Consider the following 24,539-nt stretch of genomic DNA (forward strand, 5'->3'; position numbering starts at 1 on the left):
CGGCTCCTTGCCCATATTTGGGTAGTAATTTAAAGTTAGTGAAGCATTAATAAATATTGTTTCTGACAAAATTATCACATAAAATAATGTGCACGAAATAGAAGTCATTGTAAGATTACTATAATATTAGAAATAAACTAATATTGGGGATTAAAACACCACTCTTGGTTCTCCTCCCCAGCAACGTCTTCCAAAACTTCTCACCCATTCTTCCTCCCACAGTTTTTCTTTTCTTTTTAAGATTTTATTTATTTGACAGAGAGAGCACAAGCAGAGGGAGAAGCAGGCTCCCTGCTGAGCAAGCAGCCCGATGTGGGACTCGATCCCAGGACGCTGGGATCATGACCCAGGCCAAAGGCAGCCGCTTAACTGACCGAGCCACCCAGGCGTCCCTCTCCCACGGTTTTTCTAAATCTATCACATACATCCGGCATTTCTTCTCACGATCGCTTTGGGAAGGCAGGCATTACACGAATTTTAAAAGACCTTCTAAAAATATGAATGCTGAAATATTCTCTATCCGGCTGCTTGTGCCTCAGCCGCACCACCGCCCGCTCGCAGCAAGAACCAGCAGCCTCTCCGCACGCTCAGTCCAGGCTCCCAGCCGGGCGTAACCAGGGGCGGGGCGTAACTAGGGGCGGGGCTCCCGGTAGGGCGGAGTGGGCGGGGTCTAGGCCCTTCCTCGCCCCGCCCTGTGTGGCCTGACACATGCGCCCAGAGGCTTCTGGTAGAACGAGGTGTGGATTGTGAGGTGACCCTGGCTGCTGACTTCCGGTTCCTAGGGATGCTCATCCGGGTCACGCTAACGTCGCGGTTTCCTCCATCCGCTTGGTTCTGCTGTGAGTCTGGACCAGTACCCATGTCCTGCTTTGGGGCCTCTGCAGCCTTAGGGTGAGTACCCGCCGCGACAGGGTCTGAATGCGGCAGGTTGATTGCAGCCTGTAGGGGGACGAGTCAAAAGTTCTGTCCCGGTCCCTGTGGGTAGGGGTTCTATTTGCCTGTCCCTTGTCCCTGTAATGCTTCCCTCACTTTAGCCCTTTCCCTCGCTGGCCTCGCCTCTTTCATCTCCCCTTAGCCTTGCCTGTCGCCGCGCACTTCTCGCCTGGCTGTTTTCCTCGTCTTCGTCCTCCGGTTACAAGCCCCGTTTTCTTGCCTTTTGCCTCAGCGCTTCCCTCACCCCTGCCTCTCGCTTTTCCCCTCCTCTCACGTTAGCACCTTCCTGGTATCTCGCCGTTCTTTCCCTCACAGGACTGCCCACCTCCTCATTGTGCTTCCCCTCCTCCACTGCGAAACTGAGCCTTTCTGGGGTCCTAGGTCCCGTCCCCCAACTTCCATCACCTTCGACCCCTATCCCTTCCTGGGACTAATAGGTGGCATTTGTGCTTCGCCTGGGGGTTCTCCCGCCTTTTCTTAGCTAGAGGAGGGCTTAGCCAAAGCCCCAATCTGGGCCGATTTATCCGTCTTGGGGGAAGTTTTGCCTTGAGGCGTTGTGTTAGACTCAACTTTGGTAGCTTCTGTAGTTAGGGAACAACAAAGGCGTTCCCAGTTCTTTGCTGGAACACAGTGTGGGGGGCTCTCTCTGGAGAGGGCTAACAGGTGGCACGCACACGGAACTGCTAGAGATTGGGCTTGTGTGGTCTTGTTAACTGACAGGCCCTGAGGACGTCCTGTCATTTTTGTGTTCTCTGTCCCATGAGAATGGATGTGCACAGCTGAGGCAAAAATGCAGATATTCTTGGGATGATCACCTTTGTTTTCTGCATAGGCTTTACTTCCAGGACAGTTGCTATGACAGAGGACAGTTTCTTGGGAGATTTTTAGCCCCAAATTTATAAGCTTATTGCCAAAAATTTTAGTGTTACTGAAATGTTTTCTGCTAAGGAGTGCACTATAGGAATTTCAAAGTACAATTTCTTTACTTGAACTCAGTGTGCATATGTATCTTTATCCTTACCTCTTACAAATTGTTTCTTCATTTTTACGGTATTGACAAGTTTTCTATTTTTCTTCCCGTTTCTTCGTAAGCCAGCCATTACACTACATTATTACTTTAACTATTATTCTTTTATTATTTCTTTACTATTTTCACCTTAGTCTTTTTTTTTTTTAAATATTTATTTATTTGAGAGAGAGAGGGAACAGGAGCAGAAGGGGCAGAGGGAGAGGGGGAGAGAGAATCTCAAGCAGACTCCCCGCTGAAATTGGAGCCTGATGCTGCTGGATCTCATGACCCTGAGATCACCACCTGAGCCCAAACCAAGAGTCCCAACACTTAGCTGACTGTGCCACCCAGGTGCCCCTCCACCTTAGTCTTAACATCACCTTTTTCTTACTTGAGACTTAGGTTTCTCTTAAATTTCTTAAATTTCTCTAATGGCTCTTAGTCACCTCTAAGATGAAGAGATTGGATTTAATAGTGGTTAGTGTCCCGTTTCTCAAATTTTGTGATCTGAGGTATATTTTGAGACACAGGGTTGGATAATTTTTATTTTTATTTTTGTGATGTTTATGGTGGTGTCTAGCATTTGATTGCAAATGTTTTTGTGTGAGCAGCTTCTGAAATACAAATTGTGCTCTGAAATTTAGTGCTTAAGTGAACAGACTAAATACAGCTTTGTGTCTGCTTCACTTTTGACTGGTGAGTTGCAGAAAAGTTTCTCTTCATATGATACATATACATACACAAGCATAGCATAGACCTTGGCTCATTCCAGAACTGGGCTGCTCCCTTCAGCTATTTTTAGCAAAGGACTTTGGAGCTTGGCCATATTAGTCCTAGATGCCACAGAGAAGGACCCTTCTGGTTGGTGTTCAGGCCGTATCTAACTGCTGAGGGAAGACCCTTTGAAAGCTCCTTACCCATATACCTCTTCCCCAGCACCTATACTGGAAACTAGCTTCTGTTCAGCCTGGCCTCATCATTTCTGCATCCTTGAAAACTAACTCCATAGATAGACTTATATTTGGATTGATTCAAGGCCCTCTTTCAACCTTTTTCATTTCTGAGCTTTTATTCTTGAGCATGTCTAAGTCTAAACCTAGATGGATTTCTACAGTTTACAGCTGGAGGGAACCATTGAGCTCAAACTTACCCCTTCATTTTACAAATAAGGAAATCAAGACTTAAAGAATTGGTGATTTTTCCAAGGTCAGTTTTTACAAATAAAGAAGTTTTGTGCATGCGCTCAGAAGTGGGTTTTAGTTCCCTCAAAGTTGTAGGTCAGAGAGCACAATATAGCATTTAATGGTTCATTTCAATACATTTGTGTCACAGGAATGAGTTTTAGGGTAAGAAATTTATGACAGATTTTTAAATTCAAGGCTAAAGTCATTTTGCCTTCAAAATGGACTCTAGAAAGAAATTGTGTTGTGCAGAAGTAGAAGTTGAAAAGTCTTAGGGAGTCTCTCTCTATCTCTTTTCTTCTAAAATCACTTTAGCTTATTATGATATAAATGCTGCATAAAAGCCCTTACATGAAATGAACGTCCTATGGTCTGGGAGCAATTGTGTTCATGCTCCTGGTCTTCCTACCCAACCTGATAGACTTGCTAATTACTGAAAAGCCTGCATGTCTTACCTAGCTTCCAAACAAACAAACAAAAATATCACTAGAGACAGCTTAGTGGATATTTGTAATGCTCGGGAGAGGAATCGCTGTAGGTTTTCTATAGAAATTTCTCCTTTAGTTTGGCAGTCTTAGCTTGTAACCCTGAGGGCTCAATTTAAAATAAATTTCTGCATATTAGTTTATGCCTGCCAGTTTTCTGTTTTTATTTGGCTTAATTATTTTTGAATGTTATTTTCTTGTCATTTTACTTGCTACTGTGCTTTGTTTTACATGGTTTAATTTTTATTCTTGAACCCTGGAATATATTTTAAGGAAAATGCAGCTTTAAAAATTCAAGAAACAAAGTACACCAGTGTCCTTACCATTTGTACCTTGCGGTGTGATGGTTTCTGTGATCTGCCTAAGCCACTTCATAACTTCATTCTTTTTGTTTTGCTTTCAGATAAAAGGCTGATAGAACTTCTTCTTTGTAGTTGTTTGTCTAAAAGACTTTTGTGGGGCGCCTGGGTGGCTCAGTTGGTTAAGCGACTGCCTTCCGCTCAAGTCATGATCCTGGAGTCCCAGGATTGAGTCCCGCATCAGGGAGCCTGCTTCTCCCTCTGACCCTCCCCGCTCTCATGTGCTCTCTCTCTATTTCATTCTCTCTCTCAAATAAATAAATACAATCTTTTAAAAAAAATAAAATAAAAAAAAAAAAGACTTGTGTTCTGCATATAACAGCAGGGTATTTTAACTTATGTGTGTTTTAAATGGAGGAAGAATAGTTCAAAATAGTTAACGTAGACTAGTTTAACATAGAAATAGTTCAAAATGTATTTAAGAATATTAGGATCAGTTTATTCTCTCATACATTCATTTATATCAAGGGGTTAATTATTTGGAATAAAGTTGAAAATAGGTGGACTTTCTATCTGCTCATTAACTTAAAAATGCAGGTGCATGTTCTTATACAGCATATATGGCTTAAGCTGTGAATATGTTTTATTGACAGAGAACATAGCAAATAATGGAACAGCAACTACATCATCATCTTGATATTTTTATTTGGTCCCATCAACCTAAGTCTTAGGGTATCTAATTACTAAATGTAAAAATAATGAGAGTATTTTCTTTGTTATTTATAGTATATTTTAAAAAGTTATTAGAAATATGGGCTTCATAAAATTTATCTTTACTATTTTCTCCTTTTAAATATGTAGCAGTACTTTACCTTTTTTTTTTTTTTTAAAGTAATCTCTCCACCCAACATGGGGTTGGAACTCACGACCCTGAGATCAAGAGTCGCATACTCTACCAACTGAGCCAGCCAGGCGCCCCTGTATTAGTATTTTATTTATTATTAATTTATTTATTTATTTTAAAGATTTTATTTATTTGACAGAGAGAGACACAGCGAGCAAGAGAACATAAGCGGGGGAGTGGGAGAGGGAGAAGCAGGCTTCCCGCGGAGCAGGGAGCCCGATGCGGGGCTCGATCCCAGGACCCTGGGATCATGACCTGAGCCGAAGGCAGCCGCTTAATGACTGAGCCACCCAGGCGCCACTGTATTAGTATTTTAAATCAAAAAAGGAAATGTATAAATAGTGCTGACCTTTCAACATCCATTGAAATCATAAAACTCATGATTAAAAACTCTTAACAGAGTAGGAATAGAAGGAACATACCTTAACATAATAGAGGCCATATATGACAGACCCATCACAAACGTAGTCAGTAGTGAAATACTGAAAGCTTTTTTTCTGAAATCAGGAACAAGGCAAGGATGCCCACTCTCACCATACTTACTCATCATAGTGTTGGAAGTCCTGGCTATAGCAATTAGGCAGAAAAAGAAAAAGTATCCAAATTGGTAAGGAATAAGTTAAACTGTTACTATTTGCAGGTGACCTAATTCTACATGTAGAAAACCTAAAGTCTCCACAAAAAACTGTTAGAATTAATGAATTCAGTAAATTTGCAAGACAAAATACCAATATACAAAAATCTGTTGCATTTCTACACAATAATGACTATTAGAAAGAGAAATTAAGAAAACAATCCCATGTACAATGGCATCAAAAAGAATAAAATGTCTAGGAATAAATTTAATCAAGAGGTGAAAGACCTGTACACAGAAAACTATAAGACATTGATTTAAAAATTGAAGATGACACAAATGAACAGAAAGATAGTCCATGCTCATATATTGGAAGAACTAATATTATTACAATGTCCCTACTACCCAAAGCAGTCTACAGATCAATGCAATTCCTTTCAAAATTCCAATGGCATTTTTCACAGAACTGAAACAAATAACTCTAACATTTGTGTAGAAAAATTTAAAAAGAAAGAAAAATTTAAAAAATAGTGCTGACTTATTGTAAGTTAACAGATCCTCCCCCAAGGCAGTCAGTGCTTAATGTCTTAAAGATCTTACTACAGATTGTGTTGGATGCACTTTAACTTATTAGTTTGGTTAATATTTGTACTAGGTAGATTTGCTTTTATTTGCCTTAGAAAATAATAAGCTATAATCTTTGTAATACATTTCTTTTAGCAAATTTATTTTAGGTGCCTACTATGTTCAGTTTTAATAATACATATATAGGTTGTTCATGTAAACCAGGTAACATTATATAAGGCTGACATTTACATTTAAATCCTGAATTTGGCTTTCTTTGTACATACTTGAATTAAACTATAAAATTTAATATAACCTACATCACCACGGGCTAGCAAAAAAAAAAAAAAAAAAAAAAGCAGCAGCAGCAGACAACATAATTAGAATTAAAATAAGCCTAATTCTAAGAAAGTGACAATGGTATATGATTTTTTTAAGCTAGATTTTATGATTTTCTGTTTTCAGAACACCTTGATTCTTCATCATTAAATGAGTTTAAGGTTCTTGTGTTAATTTCCATCACAGTTTAATATAAAATCATGTTCTTTATAGGTACAATTAAATAAATTTCATTTGGGAAACTTCACAACTGAACTGTAAAAAGGTAATGGTAAAACAGTAAACATAAAAGCAACATAGCTCTTAGTATGTGCCAGGAACTGTTCCAAGTGGTTTACATATATTAATTTTTTAATCTTTACAACCCTGTGAAGTAAGCACTGTTCTTATCTGCATTTTACAAAGGAGGAAGCCAAGGCAGAGAAGTTACATAACTTGTCCAAAGTAACAAAGCTAGTTAGCCAGAGAGCTGGATTTGAATTTAGTCTTTCTTGCTTCAGAGTTCATGACCTTTTTGTACAGAGTTCTACTAGTTTAGTGATTTCTTCCTTTATGGGTTAAGGTTAAAAAAAATCCAATTTGTCTGAAACAAAAGAATACTACTTTTGGCTGGGAACCTTAGAGAGGGGTTTTACATGGTCTTTTTATCAATGCTGGCTTAAGGCGAATTGCGAACCCTATACTACCTATGTGTCTTAGATGGCAAAAATTATGTATTAATAAAGGAAAACAGGACTGGATCTTTCCCTCTTAAAAAAATTATCTTGTGGAAGTTGGTTACTTTTGAGTTTTTGGAGAAAAGGCAGTATTATTTAATAAAATGCATTTTATATTACTAACGTGTTTTACCTCTAGATCTTAATATTTTTCCTTTCTTTGATCTGCAAAGTATTAAGCAAATTTATGTAATAGTCTCAAACTCTGAAATCTTAATGTCCTCAATATTAATTTAACAACTTTGAAATATGAAACAAAGTTAAAACCGAAATTTGTGAATTACCTGTATCTCATTTTCAAATTTGGAAATTTGTGCAAAATTAAGTGTTTTTAGTTTTACTTAGAAAAGAGGAGAACTTTCACAAATCAATTCCTTTGCAAATAATAATTTAGAATATTATTAATCATATTAATATTATTCTTTTGTTCTTTTATTGTTCCCAAATATAAAAATTCTTGTTGCATCTCTAAGGGAAGGAGATGATTTTATATCAGTTGAGGTGGTAGTTTAATGTAAGAGTCTGGGACTGAGATATGAGAAGAGGTTTTTCGGTGTATTTTAAAAACAGTTGAGAAGGGTGCCTGGGTGGCTCAGTCGTTAAGCGTCTGCCTTTGGCTCAGGTCATGATCTTGGGGTCGTCGGGCTCCCTGCTCAGCGGGAGCCTGCTTCTCCCTCTCCCTCTGCCTGCCGTTCTGCCTACTTGTGCTGTCTCTCTCCCTGTCAAATAAATAAAATCTTTAAAGAAATAAAAATAAATAAAAACAATTGAGAATCATGGGATCTGGTTAACAAAAAAAAACTACAGTTATTTCTAGTAAGAAGTGACACTTGTTTAGGGATACTACTTAGCTTATTTCTTATATATTAACTCCGTTTATTAATTCAGACATTAATTAAGTACACCATTTTTCATAGTAGCTTTTTGTCTTGATTTTTTTCTTTTTGGTGGGAAAAATATTGTTATGGAGCTGAAAAGTCTAAGCTTTGCTATGATGATTTACTTATTGGTATTTAGAATGTTTTTTACTTTCGTTTAAATGTTTAATTTTTGTTTGAAAAGCAACTCTTTTTTTATATGTGGGTTTGATAATCAGTTTATCTTCTAAAATTCAATAGTTTTTTTTTCACTTGAAATTTAATAATGTAGCAATTATTGAATTTAGGAAAATTGTGTATTGCTATCAGCACTGTTACTATGGGAATAAATTAGAATGATTAGCTCTTAGGTGGAATTGAACTTTATTCTTTAGTTTCCATAGCAGTTGAAAAAGATTTAGGTCAGATACACCTGTTGTTCCTCCTTTTTTCAAAATAAGAGGGAATTTTAATTTAGCACAGTGATGTTAATTTTTTCCCCACTAGGTTGATAACGATAGTTTCACTCTCTTTTTATTGACAGCATAATGCAAAATAATGTCTATATGATTTGGTTTTTAGAAAATTTAGGAATTTAGGGAACATTTTAGGATAAAAAAATAGTATATACATGTTTTATTTTAAAAAAACATGCTCTAGAAATCAGTGTGTTATTAATCCACTGAATTTTTCAAATCCTCTTTTCCTTTTTACCAAATCTTTGTTGTAGGTTGCGAATCAGTGATTAGATAACACTGATGAATAAGAGTTCTTGAGAGGGAGAATGAGAGATTTTGCAGAGAAGCCATCTCTAATGTTGGCGTGGCATTTAATAGCTAGATGAACTGAAAATCTTTGCTTTATCTTATTTCTGTGTATCTCCTGTTAGTATATATATATATTTTTTTTTTTTCTGTTAGTATATATTTATTTAGTGTCTGTACCTCACATTCTGTGAAATTGTTGTTTATTTGGAATAACTCTGTTAAATTTTTTTTTTTTTTAAGATTTTATTTATTTATTTGAGACAGAGAGAGTGAGAGAGAGAGAGCACATGAGAGGGGGGAGGGTCAGAGGGAGAAGCAGGCTCCCCGCCGAGCAGGGAGCCCGATGCGGGACTCGATCCCGGGATTCCAGGATCATGACCTGAGCCGAAAGCAGTCGCTTAACCAACTGAGCCACCCAGGCGCCCTGGAATAACTCTGTTAAACTGTTCATTCTTATGCAGATAGTTTCCTTTTCCTTTTTTGTTCTTTTTCAGAAGGTTGCCTTTAAAAAACTCTAACTCAGAGAACCACCAAAACTCTGAATGTTATTTCCTGTGTAGTTTGAAGTGGTTTATTTTCCTCCTTTTCTCTGGCCAGTTTTTTATATTCTGGTAAAGTGGCTTTCAAATTTTTTTGATCATGACCCACTATAAGATACAGTTTTTCATTGTTACCCAGTACTTACACACATATGTACATTATCCAGTACTTTTACATATTAATGTTTAAAATTGAAACAGGAGTTTTGTGAAACAGTATTATCTTTACTACTGGTGATGAATTGTAATATTTTTTATTCTATTTTGTTTTATTGTATTTCATTCAAAACTGTTGGTCTCCACTAAGTTTAATAAGATATTAATGTGTTTTACCTGCAGTTTGGAAAATTCTAATGACTGCTAGTTTTTTTCCAATATTGTCTTTTTGGAATTGAAAATGTTTGTGTTTGTTAGTTGTTTTTTTTTTTTTTTTTTCTCTGAAATGTATCTTGATTCTGTTAAGCTTTTAATCTAAATAACTATGCAGAACAATTGAGAGAGGGAGACCCTATTGCCCTGGTTGTCATGGCTGTCATCTTTGTTCTTTACTGCATCTAGGCACATTATTTTTAAGTAATACAGAATCAGGAGGTTGAGAATGCCCAGTCACATGCTGAGCTTCTGTCATTAGAATCCTTTGCTAGGTTCCAAATAATAGTCAAAGTTTAAGTCGATGAAGTTGCTTTTCACAAACTTTGCTTCTGTTCTTGGCAACTAGTCAAAAGTTTACAGAATTGCTTTATTCTGCTTTCTTCTGGCCCCAATCCAGTCTTTGTAAACCAAAAAAGAACTGAGGAGTGAAGCAGTTTGCTTCTGTGTAGATGATCAGGTGAAAGTAACATGGCTGAAGAGTGGACCGCATGTTATGTAATGTATGTATTTGTCCCAACTCCTTTCCTGTAATCACAAAGGGGAAGAGATAGTAGAGATATCAACAGTTCCTAGCATATTGTAGCCATTAAAGTGAGGCAGGGTCAGCAGCATACTCTACTGTTTTTTATCACCATCACCTCCTAACACTTAATGAGCACTTACTATGTTAAAGGCACTATTTAAAGCACTTCACTTGGGGCGCCTGGGTGGTGCAGTCGGTTAAGCATCCAACTCTTGGTGTCAGCTCAGGTTATGATCTCAGGGTCATGAGATGGAGCCCTTGTGCTCATGCAGTTTCTCTCTCTCTCTCTCTCTCAAAATAAATAAGTCTTAAAAAAATAATGAAGCACTTCACTTTATTCACTCATTCATTTGGGAGGCCTGGGAGAACGAGAATGAGAGGATAAAGAAGAAAATTTGCCTCAGTATTATTATCTGGCTTGTGAATTCTGGCTACTTGTGAGTATAGCATGGCATAGCATGCATTTTTAGCTTGGTGAGCTTTCTAAAGTCATCAGTACTGCCTGTGATGTTCCATATTGAATGGCACATAGCTGTGGTTTGAGACCTCAGGCTTTGAAGCTAGGCTGCCTGGGTTTGAATTCCAGGTTGGTGACTTACTAGGTAAATAACCCTGGGCAAGTCACTCTCTTGTACTTTAGTTTTCTCGTCTGTAAAATGGTAATATAATGGTAAAATAATAAATAGTACCTATCATAGACTTGAGAGGATTAAATGAGTTATACATGTAAAGTACTTAGAATAGTGTCTGACCCATAAAAAACATTCCATAAATGTTAGCCATTATTAACTCACAACTCACAGTTGGATTTCTTGAAAGTATTTGTGACCATGATGAGTTCTGGGTATCTGCTAAGTAACAGAATGTGATTGACATTCAATGTTTTCTTGTCCAGGAACTTGAAAACACCTTTCCTTGCAAAGGACTTACAGGGAAAGTTTTCATGTAGGGTATTTGGAATCAAAGCCAAATGAGAAAGGCAAAGCTACCAGTCCAACTTATTTAATCTCTCATAGGAATCTCTTGTTATTTGGACCTTATCCTTAATCATTTTAATATTTTCCCTTTGAAAAACTAAGGACAACTAGTTGCTGAATTGACTTTCACTCAAGACCAGATTTTTTTCCTGAATTTATCTTATGTTTAAGATATTTATTTATTTTATTTTTCTGTAACAAATAGCTATATCATGTTTACTATGGTGCCAGGCACTATCCTGAGAGCTTCACAAATATTAACTCATTTAAATCTTATGACAAAGACACTTATTATTATTCCCATTTTACAGGTGAAGTAGCTGAGGCACAGGAACGTGAAATAACTAAACTTCCACACCATTCATCAGTGTAGAGTAGGGATTTAAACCTAAGTAGTCTGGCTCCAGAGTTAATGCTTCAAGCTTGCCAAACTTGCCTCTTACAGAGGTGAATTATGTTGAAAAGAGTAAAATAAAATATCAAGTGTTTAAACTTCACTATTATTGTGAAACTAATACAACACTGTATGTTAACTACATTGGAATTAAAATTTTTTAAATATGGGGAAAAATTCACTGTTCCTCAATCTGTGCTGAAATGACAGCACTGAATTTTTTGGCTGGTGGATTCTCAAAGGAGTAAATAAGTTTGGGGAAATAAAATATTAATAAAAGAACTGAACGTAGATTTTATAGTTCTGACAGCTAAAGACATACATTTCAGAGGACTTAGTTCTGTTAGTATAGTGTAAGATAAATTTTATCTGAATAATGGAGAGCTAACTGATGTATAAATGTGATATATATATATATAGATTTATAGAATGTGATAAAGAGTTTTGACTTTTGAAGGCGGAGGAAGTTTTTCTATATAACTGGGAACAGCACATTTATAGGATATTCATGTTGGAATAAACCATGAATCAGGCCATAGCACTTATAGAAAAAATTGTGATTCTCTTAGAAATGTTAATGTCACAGATTAAAGGAAGATAACGATAAAATTTTGGAGGCTTTGAGTTCCATGGAGTCTGGATCTTTACACATTAAATTCTTGAGCTTGTGACTGACAAGTTACTAAAAACAAGGAGAGTTGGAAAGAATGTAGTAGAACTGTAGGATTATTATTAAGCTCACTTTGACAAATGTAATTCAGATTAACTCATTCCTTCTCAATACTTTTGGTTTTGGAATTTTTCCTGTAGAACAGATCTCCTTATTTTATCGGAAGCTTGTGGGGAAAAGTTTTTGTAATTTTTATTAAAGATTGTTTTATAGACAACTTCAAAGGATGATTTTCCAAGAAATAATATTAGAAATTTTAAGAACAATTCTTAGCGAATCTATTCCTGATAAAGTATTTTTCCTATTAAGAATTTGGTACAGCCTAAATGTATTTTTTAAAAATTCTTTCTCAGTAAGTTCGGATAGTATTCTGTTAAGTATAAAGTCACTAAAATATTCCTGCAGCTGACAATACCATGATATGTTGGTCAGTCATACCTCCCAAATAAAGTAACCAGAAGAATTCACCAACTTTACCACAGTCAGTTGGCTAGGCTGTTTATTTATGGAAGGAGTTCATCAGCATGGTGATGGCTTTTGTCCTATCCACAGACAGTTCTGCAGGGAAGGTGTAATTGGTTACAATTTTTTTTTTTTTTTTGCCAGGGAAATGTGATTTGTGCTGATGCCTGAATTGTGAGAGCTAAAAGGCTTTCTTAGGGTCCCTTGAAAGACAGTCTTAAGGTAGGTCAGGTGAGTATAGGTCTGCTGGATATTTGTGTCTACTTTAGCAGGACATTGAATACAAAGGACTCTGAGTAACATGTTAGATATGTTAGATGTTTTTTGAAAGGTAATATACTGAGAAAAGTTATCATCAGTTGATGAGACTGGTGAATTTCTAAAAGATAAGAAACAGTAAGATTGGATCAGTAGAGATTAGGAGAAGAAATCACAGCTGAAAGTATATGTAGAAGTTTCAGAAATGTTATCAGATTCCAAGTAGACAATTAGGAAGAGATGAAGGGTGCTTGGAGCATAAATCAGTTTCCTGGCCCTTGCTCTTGATTTTGAGCATCTGGTGTTTGTCCCTTGGATAAAGCCTGGAGAGGGGCAGCTGGGTGGCTCAGTCGGCCTTTGGCTTGGGTCATGATCCCAGGGTCCTGGGATCGAGCCCTGCGTCGGGCTCCCTGCTCGGCTGGGAGCCTGCTTCTCCCTCTCCCTCTGTCATCGCCCCCCCCGCCTTGTGATCTCTGTCTGTGTAAATAAATAAATAAAATCTTTTAAAAAAATAAAGCCTGGAGAAATGCTTTCCGGACACATTGAACAGTCTGTTTGGGGAGGGCATGTATTTCCCTATGGTCTATTCTCCCCATGGTGTTTAGTGTATATTAATCAGATTATGTCATTCCTTTGCTTGAAGTACCCGTTGCCTTCCCAAACTCCGTATCATGTGTTACAAGGCTGTGTGTGATCTGGCCCTTGCCTGCTTCTCAGTCTTCATTTCCAACCACTCATTCACTTCCTAACAATGCCCTTTTTGCTATTTCTCAAACATGACAAGATGTTATCCTTTCAGTTTCTTTTTTTTTTTTTCTTAATTTTATTTATTTGTCAGAGACAGAGTGAGAGAGAGAGAGAGAGCACAAGCAGGAGGACCTGTTGGGCAGAGGCAGGCAGGCTCCCTGCTGAGCTAGGAGCTAGGACCCCGATGTGGGACCAATCCTAGGACTCAGGGAACATGACCTGGGAACATGACCAACTGAGCCACTCAGGCATCCCTCCTTTCAGTTTCTTTTTTTTTTTTTTTAAGATTTTATTTATTTGCGAGAGAGAGAATGAGAGACAGCATGAGAGGCAGGAGGGTCAGGGGGAGAAGCAGACTCCCTGCTGAGCAGGGAGCCCGATGCGGGACTCGATCCCGGGACTCCAGGATCATGACCTGAGCCGAAGGCAGTCGCTTAACCAACTGAGCCACCCAGGCGCCCCCTTTCAGTTTCTTTATACTTGTTTCCTTCTGAAACCTTTTCTTTTGCATCTTCTTCTAACTCTCTCCTTTTCATTATTCAGATCTCTGCTGAAATGTTACCACCTTAGAGAAGTGATCACCCTATCTGAAATAGCTCCCTTGTAGTCAGTCTCTATTTTTTATGTTCTTTTCCATTATTTCTTATTACTTTGTGTTCTTTTCCATTATTTCTTATTACTTTGTGAAATTATATTACCTTATATATTTGTTCATCTTCCTATTAGAATATAAGTTCCTTGAGGCTGAGAACTTTGTGTTTATCACTGAATTTCCAATATCTAAACTAAAGCCAGGCACATAGTAGACATTCAATAAATATTTTATAAATGAATGAGTGAATGTTGAGATTAGAGAAAGAAGCGTGAGGAGCCTGAAGTAAGTATAGACTGCTATAACAAAAGCAGAGGAAGCAAAAAGCAAAGTGAGTGGGTAACTCCAGTGTTTCTCCCCAGGATAAAGCTTTGATAGCTACTCCAAAGTGAGAGTCTTAGCATAAGAGGCCAGATATATCCCTAATAATTTGTGATGGTCAGAAGAGACAGGGGTTCATATCCAGAAAGCAGGTTACCTGCAGACACGGCCTAACTGTATATTTCACCCCTCTTCATAATCACTGAAAGTGAACATATGTAGCTAGAACTACCTATAACAACAGATACACAAAGATTCCCATCCATTCTGAGGAAAAAAAGTTTAGTTAAAACTCCCATACAAAAATGAACTCTAGGGGCACCTGGGTGGCTCAGTCAGTGAAGCATCTGCCTTCGGCTCAGGTCATGATCCCAGGGTCCCGGGATCGAGCCCCGCGTTGGGCTCCCTGCTCAGTGGGGAGTCTGCTTCCCCCTCTCACTCTCCCTCTGTGCTCTCTCTCTCAAATGAATAAATAAATTTTTTTTAAAAAATGAACTCTAATAATCTAGATTTAATCATTTGAGGAAAATTAATGCTATGAAAGAGAGGAGTCAAATGTAACTAGCACTAAAGGAAATAGTGAATAGTATAAACTGAAGGAGATTTAAAAGATAAGCATTTTCTGTGATTTCAGAGGAAATAAATAATGAAATAAATGTAAATGTTGAAGTTTTAAAAAGAGAAAAATCAGGGGTGCCTGGGTAGCTCAGTCTTTAAGCGTCTGCCTTCAGCTCAGGTCATGATCCCAGAGTCCTGGGATCGAGCCCTGCATCGGGCTCCCTGCTCCGTGGAAGGCCTGCTTCTCCCTCTCCCATTCCCCCTGCTTGTGTTCCCTCTCTCGCTGTGTCTCTCTCTGTCAAATTAAAATAAATAAATAAATAAATAGATAGATAGATAGATAGATAAAAGAGAAAAATCAAATAGCAGATATAACAAAATAGTAAGTATAAAAATTGAGGTAGGGGGTGCCCGGGGGGCTCAATCAGTTAAGCGTCCGACTCTTGATTTCGGCTCAGGTCATGGTCTCAGGGTCATGAGATAAGCTCAATGTGGGGCTCCATGCTGGGCGTGGAGCCTGTTTAAGATTCTCTCTCTCCTCAGCCCCCACCCCCTCCCCACTCAGGCACTCTCTCTCTCTCAAAAAAAACCCCAAAAAACTGAGTTAAAGGAGTTTCTCAATTAAAATGCAAGATGTCAGCAATAATGACAGAATAAGAACCTCTGAAGTTCTCGCCTTCATAAAAGCAATGAGAACACCGACAGACATAGAATCAACTGTTTCGGAACTCTGAAAATTAACCATAGGCTTGCCGCAAACTGGGAGCATTTATTCAAGAAAAATGGCCACATTTCAGGAAAAACAGTGAACTTTGTAGCGGTTTAACTTGCCCAAGTGCCATCCTCCTCTCTCCAGTTCCACAGTAACTTTGAAAACCAACAGCCCCCAATCATGGTGAAAACTAGCAGCCTAGAAGCCAACTGGAAGTGACAGAACAAGATTGGCACTTCTTCAAAGCCCCATTCCCAGAGAATTGTCAATTGAATTTGACCTGTTATTATTTGTTGTTACTGACTTGTCTGGTAGTTCCTTAAAAGACTTCATTTGCAAACTTGTATGTATTTGACCTGACTTGGAGCCTTTTCCACCCAGGGTGTTCATTGAAAACAATTAGAGGCAATTATTGAACATCTCAGCTGCCTGTGGTAGTGAATAGCAGTTGGGGCAAACAGGCTAACCAAAAAAGTTTAAAAGGAAAAGCTGGGGAATAGATGTCCACAGGGGATTTGTAAAGCTTTGATATATTCCTGGGACTCTGGAAGGCTGTTGCACATATGTTGAGCAGTCAGCATGTTTAGGAAGGACCTGAGAAAGCCCTAAGCTCTCAGTTTTGGTTCATCTTGAGGCTCTGTGCCTACAGATAGTAAGGCTAAGGCAAAATTGAAAACTGACTGGCTGAGTGCTAAAGGTGTGCCATAATATATATAGAAAGCCCATCAGTAAGGACTGGGGGATTTATTGGTTCCAGGGGACTAGAGAAATCTCTGTCTAATCATTAGCTGACCATTAAACTAACAGCAGAGACTCAGTGGCCACATATAACAAAAAGTCCAGATTCTGTAGAATTAGTTTCTGTATTTCCTTGTCCTATTTTATATTTCTTACTGCTGCTTGAATAATAATTTACTTTTTATCTGTCTCTTCCTTGCAATTAGAATATAAATGTACTAAGAGCAGGGACTCTGTGCACAGTGCTTTATTTCCAGTGCCTAGAACAATGCCTAGTACATAAAATATTTCTTTTTTTCTTTTTTTAAGTAAGCTCTGTGCCCATCATGGGGCATGATCCCAAGATCAAGAGTTGCATGCTCCACTAATTGAGCCAGCCAGGTGCCCCTTAAATATTTCTTGAAATGATGAGTAAACGGATGACTCTGGTATCAGTCCTTGATGTACTTTCTGTCTTCTAAAAGTTTGTTGAGTCTTTTGCCCCTTGAAGTCACTGTTTCTACTTTCTTTATTTTATTTTGAAGTTTTATTTATTGAAATAATCTCTACTTAAGAGAGATTAAGTGGGGCTCAAACTCATGACCCCATGTGGGGCTCAAACTCACAACCTTGTGATTAAGAGCCACATGTTCTTCCAACTGAACCAGTCAGGCGCCCCACTGTTTTTATTTTCTTTGTTGTTGTGTATTTTATCTGTTTCATTCCTTTGCTGTTATTTTTATGGGGTGGATCTCTGGAGAGAGAGGATATAAATGGGTATACTTCGTCAGCTCTCATGAGCCAGAATGTTCTGATTACTGATTTTGATCAATAGGAAGTTCACTGAGAGTAAACTGATTTGGATGAAGTTTGGGAGGTTTTATGGTAGAATTCATTCTAAAGAAGGGAATGAAAGAACTACACACATGCATTATGGTGTGAAACCTTATGCAAATAACCTCGACAATCTGCATGAAATAGATATTTTAGAAAATGTTGCCAAATTTGACCCCAGAAGAAAGAAATTCAGGAGATCAATAGTAAAGGGAATCAAAGTTATCAAAGGACTGCTCCATAAAAACTGTTGGACCTAGATGTTTTCGTAGGTATGTTGTTTCAGATAGCCAAGGAATAGATAACTCTGTTCCAGAGCATGGATAAAGAAGGAAAATTTATAGTTCTTTTAAGGAAGCCAATGAAAGGGGCGCCTGGGTGGCTCAGTCGTTAAGCGTCTGCCTTTGGCTCAGGTCATGATCCCAGGATCCTGAGATCGAGCCCCGCATTGGGCTCCCTACTCAGCTGGGAGCCTGCTTCTCCCTCTCCCACTCCCCCACTTGTGTTCCCTCTCTAGCTGTCTCTCTCGCCCTCTGTCAAATAAATAAATAAATCTTAAAAGAAAAAAAAAGGAAGCCAATGAAATGTTGATTCTAGAACTTCATGAACACCACAAAATAGGAAACTATGGAAGAATCTTACAAGTATCAATGTAAAAATTTTTAAAAAATTCAGTACTAGAAAATAGAATTCAACAGTATGTTAAAATAATACTCTATAATCCAAGGGTTTGACTTTTTTTTTTTTTTTAAGATTTTATTTATTTATTTGAGACAGAGATCGTAAGAGAGAGCATGAGCAGGGAGGAGAGGGAGAAGCAGGCTCCCCACTGAGCAGGGAGCCTAATGTGGGGCTTAATCCCAGGACCCTGGGAACATGACCTGAGCCGAAGGCAGCCGCTTAATTGACTAAGCCACCCAGGTGCCCCGCCAAGGGCTTGATTTCTGAAATAAATGCATATATGGCTCAATATTAGAACATCTATTAACATGTTTTAATAGGTGAGAGAAAAACCATATGGTCATCATTTTGGATGCCAAAAAAGCATTTGACCAAATTAATATCCGTTCCTGATAAATGTTCTCCATTTAATTAAAATTGATGAATTCCTGGGGCACCTGGGTGGCTCAGTCGTTAAGCGTCTGCCTTCGGCTCAGGTCATGGTCCCAGGGTCCTGGGATCGAGCCCCGCATTGGGCTCCCTGCTCTGTGGGAAGCCTGCTTCTCCCTCTCCCACTCCCCCTGCTTGTGTTCCCTCTTTCGCTGTGTCTCTCTCTCTCTCTGTCAAATAAATAAATAAAATCTTTTTAAAAAAATTGATGAATTCCTATTTAACATGATTAAGGAAAAACTTACTTCAAACCAAGATCAGTGTCACACTTAGTAGTGGTATGGTAGAAGTATTCTCATTAATGTTAAAGACAGGAAAAGGATGCCCAACATTTAGTACTGTTACTTTATATTATAGTAGAGGTATAGGGGAGTCTGGGTGGCTCAGTCGGTTAAGCTTCTGCCTTTGGCTCAGGTCATGATCCTGGGGTCTTGGGATCTGGGATCAAGCCCTGCATTGGGCTCCATGCTCCATGGGGAGCCTGCTTCTCCCTCTGCCTGCCGCTCCCCCTGCTTGTGCTCACTCTCTCTGTCAAATAAATAAAATCTTTAAAAAATATATAGTAGAGGTATAAACCAATAGGCAAGAAGATGATATAAAGAGGTTAATATTGGGAAAGAGGAAGGAAACAACTTTTATGCAGCAGGGGAAAATATATACCTGACACTCAACAATCAACTGTCTTACTGTTTTCATTGCTAGAAAGAATGAGACTTTGGTAAAGTGGCAGTTTACAAAAGTACCAATACCAATAGCTTTCCTATATATACAAAGTAACTTTTTTGGAAAATATAATGAAAAATATAACAAGCAAAAAGATAAAATAGGAACATAAATAAATGGAGAGGGTCTACTAAGAGATATTTTTAAAAAGGAATAACTGGAAATACACATTGTGCTTTTATTTAGGAGAGCTTAATATTGTAAACTTACATTTTCCCCTAAATTAATTTATATATTTAATGCAATTTAAATTAAAATATCATTGGTTTTTGAAAACGTGACAACACTGCTCTGGAGTTCATTTGGAAAGCATAAAATCTGAGAATGGAGAATGAAGAAGAGAGATTAGCCTTTCTAAGTATTAAAACATGAGATTACTGAAAGGAAAAAAAGAAAGCCTCTACAACATGTTATGAAATTATAATAATGCAAGTTAAATTCTGAGGAAGTAGCAAATTGATCAGCAAAACTAAATAGTTTATATACAGAAATTTAGTTTATTATAAAATTGGCATTTCAGGTAATTGTAGAAAAAGGCAAGATTTAGTACGTGTTGTTGGGGCAACTGGCTAAGCATTTGGTAGATGAAACAAATAATAACACCTAATGCTTAACAATTATTATGCATCAGTGTTATTATCATAAGCTCTTCACATTTATTAACACATTTAATCCTCCCAACAACCTTGTGAGACAGATACTATTATTGCCTCCCCGTTTTACAGTTTAGGAGATTGATGCATAGAATCACACAGCAATTAAGTGGCAGAAGATAGGATTTGAATCTAGGCAGTCTGATTCCATGATCTGTTCTCTTTTTTTTTTTAAGATTGTATTTATTTATTTGAGAGAAAGAGAGTGTGCAGAAGCAGTGGGGAGGGGTAGAGGAGAGGGAGAAGCAGGCTCCCTGCAAGCCCTGTGCAGGGCTCCATCCCAGGACCCTGGGATCATGCATGACCTGAGCCGAAGGCAGAAGCTTAACCGACTGAGCCACCCAGGTGCCCCCCGATGATCTGTTCTCTTAATCACTATGCTATTATTGCCTCTCTAAGCATATATGTAAATGTAAATAATAAAGCCATAAAAGTGTATTTATAAGTTGGACTTGGGGAAGGCTAAATAGGTCTTAAAACCTAGAAACCTCAAAGGGAAAATATTGGCAAGTTTTATTTCTTAAAAATTATGGCTTATATTTTGCAAAATATGCCATAAGTAGAGTTGAAAGATAAATGACAAGGTGAAAGAAAATGTATAAGTAAGAAAACTAATTTCCAGAATTTACAGTGACCTCATACCAAATATTAAGAAAATGATCGACAATTCCATAAAAATTGGGCAAAAGATATGAGTAGGCAGATTTACCAGAAAAAATGTCAAACATCTCGAAAAAATTTGTTTTCACTTACAATTAGAGATATAAATCATGCAATTTGAGTCTTGTTTTACCTGTTGAATTAGGCAAAAATTATAAAAGATTGACGGTACTTGGTGCTGGTTAAAGCACAGGGAAGTGGGTATTAATGATTGCAATCTTTTGGGTAGATTGTCAGGGTTGTTTCAGTCTGGCAGATGTTAGGGTTCATGAGAGAAGCAGAACTACTTAGGAGAAAAAAATATGTATATACACACATATATATACATGTCTGTGTAAGGGCTAAAAGTACTTAACCTTGTGGGTAAAGAAGGCATTTTTCAGGTATCCTAAAAGGAATATAGTACAGAGGGTGCAGTCAGCATCATAATGCAGAAAATACAAGTAAGATGTGGACTGACTATACCAAATAAAAGGCTTTGGTACGGAGAAGGAAACCATCAACAAAACAAAAAGGCAACCTACTGAATGGGAGCAGATATTTGCAAATGATACTTTTGATAAGAGGTTAATATTCAAAATATATAATATATAAAGAACTTTAAACTCAACACTAAATAAACAATCATCTGATCTAAAAATGGGCAGAAGCCTGAATAGACATTTTTCCAAAGAACACGCCGAATAACAAATGTTGGCGAGGATGTGGAGAAAAAGAAACCCTCGTGCACAGTTGGTGGGAATGCAAATTGGTACAGTCACAGTATGGAGCTTCCTCAAAAAATAAAAATAGAATTACCATGTGATTCAGTAATTCCACTACTGAGTAGTTACCCAAAAGAAAATGAAAACACTAATTATTCAGAAAGATATATATGCACCCCTATGTTTATTGCTATTTACAATAGCCAAGCTCTGGAAGCAACCCCAGTGTCTATTCATAGATGAGTAAGTAAAGATGTGGTACATGTGTACACACACACACACACACACACAGGAATACTATTCAGCCATTAAAAAAAAAAAAGATCTTGCCATTTGCACCAATATGGGTGGACCTTGAGGGTATAATAGTAAGTGAAGTAAGTCAGTCAGAGAAAGACAAATACCATATGATTTCACTCATGTGTGGAATTTAAGAAACAAAACAAATGAACAAAGAAAAAAAAGAGAACTCTTAAATACAGAGAATAAACTGGTGATTGCCAGAGGGGAGGTGGGTGAGGGATGGTGAAATAAAGGGGATTGAGACTTATCCTGGTAAGCACTGAGTAATGTATAGAATTGTTGAATCACTGTATTGTATACCTGAAACTAATACAACAATGTATGTTAATTATACTTCAATTTAAAAAAGGAAGAAAAATATAAAGAGCTTACTCTGTAGGACATACACACACACATGTGGACTGAGAAAAGACCATTAGTGAAAAATTAACTCTAACTTCCATAGAAAACATTTTACAGTGGTATAAAACCAGAATACAAATTAAAAGATTGGAGTTTTAAATTTTGATGAAGTCAGATTTCTTCTTCTTCTTTTTTTTTTCTTTTGTGGATTTGTAGTGGTTTCATACCTAAGAAATCCACTGGACTGTGAATAGCCTTTGGAAACGGTTCTACCTTATTTATTCTTCCACTCTTGGGGCATAGCAAGACACTTATGAATGCAAAGGGGACTAACATTTTTGGGGTACCTGTATTTGTGTTAGGCACATGAATTGTACTAAACTCTTTTTCTAAGTATTCATTGAATTTTAAAATGAATCTATATTTATAAGAGAAATAAAACTGACCTGCCCCAGGTCAAAGGTTAACAGAGCTAAACCCTTTGACTCTGAATTCCATCTCTTTCCCTTGTATTAATTTGCCTCATTAAATTAAGCAAGCATTTGGAATGATTGATTTTGTAAAAACTTGGTCACAAACTTCTTAGAAACATGTGTCTTAAAGCAAGCTTGCTTAAGTTTTTGCACCCTTTTTGGTATTATACCTATAAGCCCCTTAAATATTTTTTTAAAGAAAACAGTGCTATACAATGTTAACATCCATAATGACACTCCAGGAGATGATGAAATGATGTGGACTTTTATGTGACTTTTCTCTTCTAAGACTTCCAACTAAAGAATTCTCTTTGGGATTTTTTTTTTTCTCTTTGTTTTTGTCAGACACATGTTTTCATGGTATCATTGGGTTTGCAGAGTATTTTGCTGTGGAGTAATTCTTTTGGCTTGATAAATGTATATGTGTTTTGCAGAAATCTTTGGTTCATTGCCTGCCTCTTAAGTACCCCCTACTTTGTGTTTTTGTCTTTGAGTAAATAATCAGTTTCTTTTTTTTTTTTTTTAAGATTTTATTTACTTATTTGACAGAGAGAGTGCTTGAGAGCACAAGCAGGGGGAGGGGGAAAGGGAGAGGGAGAAGCAGGTTCTGCACTGAGCAGGAAGCCCAAAGCAGGACCCTGGGATCATGACCCGAGCTGAAGGGAGATGCTTAACCGACTGAGCCACTCAGATGCCCCAAATACCAGTTTCTATTTTAGGTGTTAATTGCTTCTGAATGATTATATTATAGATCTACCTTTAATGGTTTAGCATAGGGGTAGAATTCTTCCACCACTCCAGTTTAGTTAGGGAAGGAGCGTCTGTTTGGAGGTAGTCACATTTAAAATTAAAAATTTAGGGGCGCCTGGGTGTTTCAGTCGTTAAGCGTCTGCCTTCAGCTCAGGTCATGATCCCAGGGTTCTGGGATCAAGCCCCACCCACTCAGGCTCTGTGCTCAGCGGGAAGCCTGCTTCTCCCTCTCCCACTCCCCCTGCTTGTGTTCCCTTTCTCGCTGTGCCTGTCTCTGTCAAATAAATAAGTAAAATCTTTAAAAAATAAAAAAATTAAATTAAAAATTTATACAGTTTGACCTTATTTAAGTCATCTATGTAATGGAAAACTCTTCTGTTAAGATGATATCAAGTAGGGTGCCTGGGTGGCTCAGTTGGTTAAACGACTGCCTTCAGCTCAGGTCATGATCCTGCAGTCCCGGGATCGAGTCCCGCATCAGGCTCCCTGCTCAGCAGGGAATCTGCTTCTCCCTCTGACCCTCCCCCCTCTCATGCTCTCTCTCTGTCTCATTCTTTCTCTCTCAAATAAATAAATAAAATCTTTAAAAAAAAAAGATGATATCAAGTAATACTGCCATTTCATGTACTCATGAGCTGTTGATTCAACTACGTTTATAATTTTATTAACCAACATTTCAATCTCTATACTCATAAACTGTTGATCCAACTATGCTTATAATTTCAATTGCATATATTACAGTTACAGAATTTTATTCAACTTCATATATAATTTTTTCTAAACATGTAAACAGGTCCTATTATAATTGTTTGAGGTATAATTCACATATAATAAAGTCATCGTATTAAGTGTACAATTCTATGAGTTTTAAAATACACACAATCATGTAACAACCAATATAATCAAGATAGAGAACAGTTCCATCATCCCAACAAAGTTCCCTGGTAACCCTGTGTAGCCAGTCCCTTCCCCCATCCCTAGCACCTGGCAACCACTGATCTTTTCTGTCTTTATATAAAAAATGTCATATGAATGGAATTATACAATATGTAGACTCTTGAGCTTTGCTTCTTCCAGTTAGTGTAATGGAGATTCATCTAAGTTGTTCCATGAATTGCTGCATAATATTCCATCCTATAAATGTACAATAGTTTATTCATTCACCAGTTTGAAAGACATTTAAGTTGTTTCCAGTTTTCATTGTATATGTGAACAAAGCCACTATATGCATTCATGTACAGGTTTTTGTGTGAACATAAGTTTTCATTTAGATGGATAGTTCAGAATGGGATTGCTGGGTCATATGGTTAGTGTATGTTTAGCTTTATAAGAAACTACCAAACTTTTCCACAGTCTCTGTATTGTACCTTTTTGCATTCATACTAGCAGTGCATGAGCATTATAGTTGCTTTACATCCTTGTCAGCACTTGATATGGCCAGTTTTCCCTTGTTTATTTCAGCCATGCTAGTGTGTAATGATACCCCTTTTTTAAAAGATAAGCTTTTTATTTTGGAA

General features: G+C 37.6%; 1 protein-coding gene across 3 annotated transcripts in view; it reads left to right on the forward strand.

Annotated features, from left to right (window-relative positions):
• Positions 1-631: 631 nt before the first annotated feature.
• EYA3 (EYA transcriptional coactivator and phosphatase 3) overlaps positions 632-24,539 on the forward strand; it is a 108,475-nt gene continuing 84,567 nt past the window's right edge. For 2 of the 3 annotated variants that reach the window (XM_035019341.1, XM_035019345.1), the window contains exon 1: positions 632-891. The gene's annotated coding sequence lies outside the window, so the exon portion shown is untranslated. Of the gene's footprint in view, positions 892-12,709; positions 12,788-24,539 lie in introns of all 3 variants that reach the window. The other variant, XM_035019343.1, reaches the window with a different exon arrangement.

The sequence above is a fragment of the Mirounga leonina genome, unplaced genomic scaffold (genome assembly GCF_011800145.1).
Source record: "Mirounga leonina isolate KUSES-001 unplaced genomic scaffold, KU_Mleo_1.0 Mir_173, whole genome shotgun sequence".
Taxonomy (NCBI): Eukaryota; Metazoa; Chordata; class Mammalia; order Carnivora; family Phocidae; genus Mirounga; species Mirounga leonina.